Genomic DNA, 10429 nt, shown 5'->3' on the forward strand with positions numbered 1-10429 from the left:
ATGGAAGATATGGCCGCCACGAGGGTTTTTGCCTTTTATCTCAATTACTATGAAAAATACATAAGTACACTGTTTAATATTTTTGCAATTTTTGTATGTAACTATGTCCTGTAAATCACTCATTGGTATACGAAAAAACCGAAATTGCCGCAAGATGAAAATCCCTTTCAATCTTACCACAACGCACCTTACTGTCTCCTTCAATACCTTTTATTCGCCTAACCTTAAGCAAAATAATATAGAAGTAGAATTGTCAAGCGTATTTAATTAACAAATTATTTCATTTATTCAGATATGAACGTAAAACTGGCTATATAAGCACCTGTTAATCGATTGCAAATTACATTTGAATTCAACTCGCAATGGAAATTTTTATTCTCACAATATCGATGCTGGCATTGGTCAGCGCGATCGTGTGCGCAGAGGGACCAATATTACCAATATACGACATTTCAAAAGCAAGGTCATTATTTGATAAATACATTCTAGAACACAAGAAAGAATATTCAGGAAATGACGAGTACAACAAACGGTATGATGTATTTGTTAAGAATTTGAAGATGATCAATGATATCAATACTAACGATCCAACATCCGTTGCTGATATTAATGAGGTAGCTGACTGTACTGAAGAGGAGATTGAACCAGTTCGAGGTTTCGTATTTAACATGTAAGTTCAAGTTACTTTAACTTTTAAACTGAAAGAGATAACATACACTAAAGAAAAAGTGACCAAGTCCACCGGTGGCCGAGGCGGGAATCGAACCCGCGTCTTCAGCTTAGGCGGCTAACATCAACGCACGACGTGACGTGACGTGTGGACTTGGTAAATTTTTCTTTAGTGTATGTTATCTATTTCAGTTTATAATTTAGATATAATAGTTACTGTTATAAATAACAAAAAAATTGGACCATAATTACATACCTTATATCCCTAATTAACCCTAATACAGTAGAACCTCGATAACTTAAACTCCAAGGGAAACGATAAAAACTGAGTTTTCGAGTTTTGAACTTACTGAGGGTTCAAGTTAAGGGGGTTCCCTGAGCCAGAAGGCGAAAAATCTCCTTATATGATCCTGTTTTTCTAAGAGGCGTTGATATTCGTAGACGTGGAAAAAATATATGTAGTTCTTGACTATATTATCTTTAATATCATAGCTTCCGATACACGAATTATGACACTTCGCTCGATACAATTAATTCCCAAAGTAACCTCTAACTCGAACTTTTAATCCAACTTTACTCGGTTATTTATTATGTGATACTATAAACAAAAAAGAAGAAAAAACAACCTTAACTTAAATAATAATTTCATAGCTTTCGAATTTCGATATTGTAGGGTAACGTTTTTAAAATAAATAAAAATCGACAATATTCGATCAAAATTGACGCTTGGCGCGCATGATCTTTCCCGTTCTTTCTTGCGAAATGTGACAGAGACAGTGGCAAACCGATGGAACGGCCTTAAATACAAATGTTGCTTTATGAAGATTACAACACTTTATTTTGGATATAATGTACACGATTATTTTATTGAATTTTATTCAATTTTCCCAAAACAAAATTACTTATCACTGCTTCGATCCCTTTTGATTTGTCTTGTCAGGGTACGTTTGAGTTTTAATTTTCGTTTCGAATTCATTTCACTTAGAATAATTATGTACTTCCCGGAGAATGACTAGAACAGAAACTAATAACACAGAATAAATAATAGTACTACCGTAAAGAAAGGACACTTCCTACAAAACCGAAGTGTCACAGCGATTGTGACTGGTCGTATCCCTATAGCCTAGTATTAAGCTCATTTTTCATTACAAAAACATAGAAGATGGGAAAATATACCTTTGTAAAACTGAAATCCTCTTCAGTCGCATATTTCGTTCATAATTCCAATAAATATTCTGACAGATGAAACTTGAAGCACTTAATTCCATGTTTTATTATTTAACACTAGTGTTCTCGTTAAATTGATCCGTATTTTAACTTAAAAAGGTTCAATAACAAATTGCAGCGCGCTGACAATGACACGGAGACTGACAGCTTGACAGGATGTCGAACTGACGTTTAGGTGCTCCTGGTACAATATGACATGCAATAACGTTTTTGATACTACATTCTGATCGTAAAACTTACGTGTAAAATATAGTTAAATCTTAATTTCCGGAAGTTGTTTTAAACATATTTGTTATTAATAAACGTAAAACACGTTGAAGTGAGCGAAGAATTCGGAAATAAACTAAATTTATCATAAAGTAAAATAATATATCAGATTCATACGTAATGGATTTCAGAACGCTCCTTCTTTTATTATTTGTTTGGGCTCCTCAAACTGAACTGCTATCTATGTGTGCGTGAAATGTGGATGTCGTTGTAAATGTCTCTGTCCTTCTAAAACATCGCATGCGTGAAAGGGATAGATATCGGGGGAATCGACATTTAGTGATTGTAAACGTTAAGATATAGGCCGTAAGGATTAGTAAACACAATTGGACATATGACCTTCTCCTTGAGTCGAGCACCGTTACGTGCCATGGGGCGAACGACCTTCTCAATTCTGGTATCCTGGTACTTTTTGGATAATGTTTGTCTTAATAAGTCGCCTGTCGCTTGTCGTTTGTCGCCTGTCGCCTGTCGCCGGTCGCTGGTCGCTTGTCGTCAGTATCCTATTGTTATGTCGCCGGTCGCTTGTCGCTTGTCGCCGGTCGTTAGTCGCCGGTCGCTTGTCGCCGGTCGCTTGTCGCTTGTCGCCGGTCGCTGGTCGCTTGTCGTCAATATCCTATTGTTATGTCGCCAGTCGTCGGTCGCTTGTCGTCAGTCGCCGGTCGCTGGTCGCTTGTCGCCTGTCGCCTGTCGCAAGTCGCCTGTCGCTACTAAAAGGTATAAAAGGCCGGAGCGGGCACGGGGGGATTCATTCATTCTTCAACCATCGGACTAGTGACTCTGGCTTTTGGGCGTAATTTTCGTACTGGTAAGCGAAGTTTCTCTGCTACTTTTTCTGTGTTTGTTTTTACTTGGAATTATCTTGGTAAAATTAAACTTAGAATTTGTGTCTGCGTTTGGTTTTACGGGGACAATATCGTCGTAACGCTGAACCTAGACTATTGTGGAGATTCTTTGCTGCTATGTATGGGGTTTATTTTATTGTAAAGTTTTCGATACTGAGTTGTTCCGAGTGCCGCCACGTTATGCAGGGACAATATCGTTGCATAGCAAGGACTTGGAATTGGTCTGTGTTTGGTTTTACGGGGACAATATCGTCGTAACGCTAAACTTGGACTATAGTGGAGATTCTTTACTGATGTGTTGTGTGTAGTGTTGAGTGCCGTGAAGTGAAATTTTCTACACTGTATTGTTCTAGTGCCGCCACGTTATGCAGGGACAATATCGTTGCATAGCAGGTACTTGAAATTGTGTCTAGGTTTAATTTTGCGAGAAGTAATTTTCGTAATGTTAAGCTTGGATAATGGTGCCTAAGGGAATTTCACTTCTTTATTTAGTTTGTTTTTTTTGTGAGAAATTTATACTAGTAAAATTACTCTTAGTTATTTTAGTGTTTTTCCTATGGGGTCTTTTGCTATTTTTGAAGCCAGATCATTGCTTGGACTGACAGTTTGTCCAACTAAACATTCATCACGCCTGGCGGTGTTAAAGGTGATGGGTGATTAGGAGTCTTTTAGTTCCAGGCTTGAGAGGGCCTGGCATCTCTTCTTTACCAACATAAGAGATGAACTATCTCCCAGGTCTCAAAGCCCAGCTGTTAGATGGAAGTGAGGGCATCACGTGCGTGCCATTCGGAGTAATCTGAGCTCACTAAAGTCGGCAGTAATTGGGATCTGGTCCCCTATTAAATATATTTATATATTTCAGTGCTCTGGCGCATGCTAGTGCTGATTGCGGGGAAGGATTCTGTCGTGACTATTATTATATACTTAGTCTTAGTTGCGGCAGGACTTCTCTTGTGGTTGGTGCTGGTGTGTGCAAAGGGTGCCGATCCACTGATAGACACGGAATAGGGCGACTTACCTCCTATTTCTTTTAGCCCGCGGGCATAGGAGGGGGAGTCAAATACACGGACCATTAGTTTTGCTAATCTCGGTTTGGTCTACCGAACTTTCCAGCTTCTAGTAGGGATACACTTGTGTATATTCTAAGGCACTAGGTCAATGGTAAGTGCGATCTGTGCTTTGGGTGTACATAGAGTAGGGCCAGAGGGTAGGATTATAAATAGGGTAGAGTCATACACTATTTGTCTGTAGGTATTTGTGTGTAGGGTCTCTTTTATGCTTGGTCTAAGAATCTGATATGGTTGATATAACTTCTTCTTTTAAAGACTTAAAAATATGGCTTCATTAACCTAAAATATGTGTATTTAAAAGGTAAAGGATTCTTTTGCCTAAATCTTTCAAACTTTTAATTAATCTGGGGAAAATAAATAAAATTCCTATGAAATCTTTATTTTTTATCTATTAAATTTCTGGTTTTTGGAGTAAAGACGAGGTACTGAATTTTGCAATCAGGTTTCTAAGGTATTTACAAAATAAATTCTTAAAATATCAAGATGGGTTTAGGCATACAGATCGTTCTGGGATAGAAGAATGGTTTGTTTTAGGGACCCCTTGGCAGGCAAGAGCAGTCCAATGGGAAATTTGAGTGGAATAATGCTCAACTTGATATTTCAGTCTCATAAAATATAGCAAATAACATTAGTGCTTCGTTTATACATCTAAAAGACTAGAAATTTAGTTTATACTTTTAGTTCTGGGAATTGGGAAAAGGGATTAGTATCCCTAGCTTTTGAACATAAAAAAGAAGTAATTTTGATTGACTGATGATACTTGGCGCTTCTTTCATCAGATCATCTAGGAATGCTTAGGTTGCGAAGCGTTGGTCTTAGCCCGTCTGGCTACAATGTTAGGATAGGTGACCCGAATGATGTGTTAAAACGGGATAAGGCCTTCTGACCCGCATCGAGCATGCGAAGCAGTACGTGTGAACTCACACATCGTTTAGAAGGTGATAGTATAATTATAACTTTTCCTAAAAAGCTAGGGTGTAAATGGGCTTATCCTGGGAGTGCTGCTTCGTATGTTATCCCGAAGGCTTAATAGGCGTAGCGGGACTTCACCAAAAACATTTTTAAACTCATTTTTCCAATAACATTTTTAACCTCATATTAACCATATATGCTGCAATTACCTAAATAATGTCATATGTAGTAAGCTTTTAACAGCATTTACATTACACGAATAGATTTAACAAAATTGTAATATTAATTTCATCACTACGCTCGGAATACTATTTTAGAATGCTTCGCTACGCTCAGTTTTCAATTATGGAATCATTCGCTTCGTTCAGGATTTGATGTGCGGCCTCACCGTAAATATGTCAATTTCCTCCCTAGCGACACAATCTACTATTTCTACTACTGTAACTATTAAAATATTCCTTTAGTTTCATATTAATATATCTTCAGTACCATAAATATAAATATTCCTTAAAATATAGGTAATAATAGAATAATACCGGAGTCCAAAATTTAGTCGATACTCATTAAAGAATCTAGGGATCCGCGGTACACTTCGAGGGGTTCTAACTACTATCTAGACGATCACATGGCTAAATTTTAGGGGTAGATTCTTAAGAGGTGTTTAGCATAAGAGTAGCTTATATGTAGTAATAGTTGGGGTGGGTGACACGATTCAGGTACGAATCATGCTGTCCCTTTCATTAGAAAGATCGACATCGATGTATCGAGAATTTCGAGGTTCTACTGTATTACGTATATATTATAATATAATATATAATTTGTTATTGTAGACGTTTTGAAAAACGAAGGAAAAACCTGGTATATAAAGCTAACTGCTGCTGTGTTTGGCATCGCCGTCTTGCATGACCACGTCTACGCTCCAGGAGATATTTTATAGATTACTCGTACTGATATTGGTAAAAGGTAATAAACCGTTTTGAGTGAAAAGAAAACGTTTTCTCTTGGGCTTTTGTTACCTTTATGTCCGCTAAATCTTTATTGCACAGGGATAAAAGATATATAGATACAGCAAAAAAATGGCAGTTGAAGCCTCTATTTGATTTATACCACAACAAGAATCCTTGATTAAAAACTTGATTGAAAATTTATTGGGCAAAAAAAATTCTATTGGCACCAGCACCACACAGTTTTTAAAATGACCCTATAAAGAAAGACAATGACAGTTGTCTAACTAGCAACAGTTGTAGGCTATTCGCAAAAATATATTTTATTGGTAATTTGCACATTCAAATTCAAAAAGTTTACTTATTTAAACATTTTTCGATTTTCATTAAGTTAAACCTCGGCTCAGTCGATTGAATAAAAAATACTGGCAAAAACAGTAATAAAATGAATACCTATTCGTTCGCGTAAAAGCGAAATATCTGTAATCCATAACCCGTTCACGGATGACTGACAAACCGAACCGAAAAAATGTTGTCCCATCATCCCATTTCCGCGACCGCTCGCTTATCGCCCATCATTACGGAGAATTTCAATAAAAAAACCATTGTTACCATGTTTACCTTCGGACCTTTTCGATTCTACTCGTATCTCCGATAAGCGATGATATTAATAAATGACAAAAGTAGCAATGATCAAATTGTAAAATAAATAGGGTTATGCGCGAAACAAATTGGGATTCCGAATATTATCTAATCTTTTTAAAGTATTTTTCAATAAAATTATAGAAATAACAAACCGGAAGAGGAGAAATTGTATCATTTAGATAAACTAACTGCTTGATTCAAAGCCATCATAAAGTTTCATGCATCTTAAGATGAGGTGTCAGGTGAGACAAGGCAGATTTATGAAATTTTTGATTCGGTTTTCTTTCAAGCTACATTTGTTATCATTCTGTCAGTCGTATCAGACTGTCAAAGCGAAGCGCAGACATACACGGAAATTGCTTCACCGGACGGAAATTTCGTATTTCATGAAATCTGATCAATTCCTCATCTAAAAGAGCGAACGTCATCTAATGTGACAAAATACTAATATTATTATGTACATATTGTACTAGTCCCTGGCAGTAATGGACGGTAAAAGCAAAAGAGGAAAACGGAACTTGACATTATACCTTGGGCCTCATTCTAGTGACGCAATAATAAAAAAGTATTGGATTGCAAACTTGCTACTTGTTCTTAATACTTTGGTTGCTCGTGAGTGGGAGTGAGACTGACGTTAATAAGTTATCCAAGAGATAAACTAATTTAGCGTTACTGGTAAAGCGTTGGGTGAGTAATAAGGGCCTTTATTTAATATGAGCCCTAGTAGCTTATGCTGGTAAATTATATTTCGAACGTCCTAGCTCATACATTAACAAGTATTAACGTTAATTAAGTATATGTACGATTTGCACAGACCGGGCTATATCGGGTCGGATCACAATTTAAAAAAATTCCAACAAAACCAACGTCAAACATATCAGTAACTACCACATATCATAAGTGCAAGTCTACAATTCTATTAAAACCTTTTTAAGTATCTTCCTTTTATATTAAAACTTTTCGTAACTTTACTATCTTATTTTTCTAACAATCTCGTCATAAGTATTCAATCCTATTTTCCTTAGGAATATATCCAATTAATCAGAGGAACAGACAAACAACAACAACAACACAATTTCTTAAAGAATTTCACACAAAGCTCTTTCAAAAGAAACATTCATACAAGAAGTTTATCATCAAGCTGTAATGTTAAAAGTCAAAATTAGTAAAAGTGTATCGGTATGATTAAGAAATGCGAACGAAAAGTGACGTGATCATTTCCATGGCTTATTTTAATAAAGTTTCTTTTTCTATAACCGATTGGCTAGACCCTTGTAACAGGTAGTACCTATATAGAATAAATAAGTTTTTAACAAAAATTTCACATTTGGTACAAGCTTTTATCGCTGGCTGTATTTTTCTTTCCACAGGCAACTAATACTCATCGGGACAATTCTAAAAACCCCAAACACAATTAGGTTGCGTTGTTTTATCACAGAGTTCCTATGGCTACCTCCTGTCTCCATTATCAGATTAGCTCGATGGTACCATAATATTGCATTGTCACTTGATTATAATAATAAGAATAAGAATAATTTATTTGCAAGAATATGTATGTACAAAGATCTCCTTATAAATAGTGAGTAACAATATTCAGCCATTTGGCATGCAAATTTTGGTCACCCGACTTACATATGTATGAAAATTTTCAGCATTCAAGTGGGTACAATTCAACTTGCAAGATTTGACCCTAGCAAACATACATACATAAGTAAATTGCAAGTTAATAAAAACCGGCCAAGTGCGAGTCGGACTCGCGCACGCAGGGTTCCGTACCATTACTGAAAAAAACAGCAAAAAAATCACGTTTGTTGTATGGGAGCCCCATTTAAATATTTATATTATTCTGTTTTTAGTATTTGTTGTTATAGCGGCAACAGAAATACATCATCTGTGAAAATTTCAACTGGCTAGCTGTCACGGTTCATGAGATACAGCCTGGTGACAGACAGACAGACAGACAGACGGACAGACGGACAGCGGAGTCTTAGTAATAGGGTCCCGTTTTTACCCTTTGGGTACGGAACCCTAATAAGCTTGTAAAGGCATGTTAAATATTTGAAACTAAAGTTATGTCCCTTTAAGTGCTAATCTCAACTTCGTTTTAGAGCATTTTCACGACCGCGGAAGATTGCTATTGTGTAATTAATTTTATAGAAGGGCCACTCGAAACGATCTCGGCAACTGCTGTTATTCGTAAACTACTCGTAGTGAAATTATTTAATTAGTAGTAAAACCACTCAACTATAATTCAAAGCCTCCCAACTATGGTGTCAAACTCCCATATCTTGGTTTAGGTGTGACTATTATTTGAATGACTTGGTACTGATACAAAATATTTTCATAAATGGAAGAAAAATCCTAGAAAATACCTCAAATAACGTTGCTAATGTCACTTCGTGTTAAACTTTTGTACTTACCATAGTTGTAACATTGGAATACAGATGGCTATGATTTGTTTTGGTAGTTGGTAATGAGCTCCTGAACTATCTTGAACGTTGAGGCTAAAAGACCTAGACGTAGCTAGATTCACGACCAACAGATCATTTTGTATTAGTGAAATGCTATTTTCTGTTTTTTTACATATGTAAATATTGGTTACGATTTCATAAATACAACTAGAGGCTTACCTTTTCAATGAAGATAGTAAAGTGAAAGGCAGTAGTCCATTGAATATCATAAAACACACATAATTTATGCACAACACTCACATTCCATTAATATTAAATATATGTTGCTGTCCACTTTTTACATACAACAAAGCTTATCTATCAATATTGTTATTTAACATATTCGCACTGTATTAATTTTTATCAAGTTATTCAGACGCAACGAACACTCGGTACGTTTTATACATACATGTACATTTTATATTAAAACAATATATTGTAATACAAATGATCCATAATTAGTTTAGTTTGTCTTGAGGAGCGTAAGATTTCCATTTTACCGAATTACTCACTTCTTTAAAAATTACTTTAAAATTTGGCGAGTCTCTCGTCTACTCGAAATTTGTTGACAACTGACAATGACACTTTCTTTTTAATTTAAATACCTATGATCCATCGATTTGGTGAAACACGCAGGTTGAGTTTTGATTATTTTAAATACAGTACTCTCTATTTTTAAGTAAAGTAAGAGCGTGCAAGCGCTGGTGGCCTAGAGGTAAGAACATGCGACTTGCAATCCGGAGGTCGCGGGATCAAACCCCGGCTCGTACCAATGAGTTTTTCGGAACTTATGTACGAAATGTCATTTGATATTTACCAGTCGCTTTTCGGTGAAGAAAAACATCGTTAGGAAACCGGACTAATTTCAATAAGGCCTAGTTTACCCTCTGGGTTGGAAGGTCAGATGGCAGTCGCTTTCGTAAAAACTAGTGCCTACGCCAATTCTTGGGATTAGTTGCCAAGCGGACCCCAGGCTCCCACAAGCCGTGGCAAAATGCCGGGACAACGCAAAGAAGATGATGAGTACTCTCTATTTTTAGGCCGGCTGGCGGCTATCTTATGGCTGTAATAAAGTATTACTAATATTACCGGTAAAGTATATTGAACCAGCTAATGGGGCAACCCACGAGAATGTCCCTTACGAAATGCTTTTGCCTTGTATGGCAGATAATTCAATCAAATACGTAAAGCTCGAGAATATACTGTCGATTTGTTAGCAAAGTCATGAAATATTACCAGACCCAATATCATTTTCTTAGCCTTTTCAGAACTATTAGAAGAACGGCGTTTCGTAAGAGACATTCTCGTTGAATGCACCTAATCATTATACATAGAATACCGGGCTAATTTTAGGCATTTCCATGGCAATGTATGGAATCCCTAGTCGTAGTATGAAATGA

The 10429-nt window shown here is 36.4% G+C and overlaps 1 long non-coding RNA gene across 1 annotated transcript; it reads left to right on the top strand.

Moving 5' to 3' along the window:
* Nucleotides 1-256: 256 nt before the first annotated feature.
* On the top strand, nt 257-5888 carry LOC134743916 (uncharacterized). Its single transcript, XR_010128056.1, has 2 exons — nt 257-670; nt 5821-5888. It is a non-coding gene; the product is annotated as an uncharacterized LOC134743916 (long non-coding RNA).
* The last annotated feature ends 4541 nt before the right edge of the window (nt 5889-10429 follow it).

Source organism: Cydia strobilella, chromosome 9 (genome assembly GCF_947568885.1).
Source record: "Cydia strobilella chromosome 9, ilCydStro3.1, whole genome shotgun sequence".
In the NCBI taxonomy this organism is placed as follows: domain Eukaryota; kingdom Metazoa; phylum Arthropoda; class Insecta; order Lepidoptera; family Tortricidae; genus Cydia; species Cydia strobilella.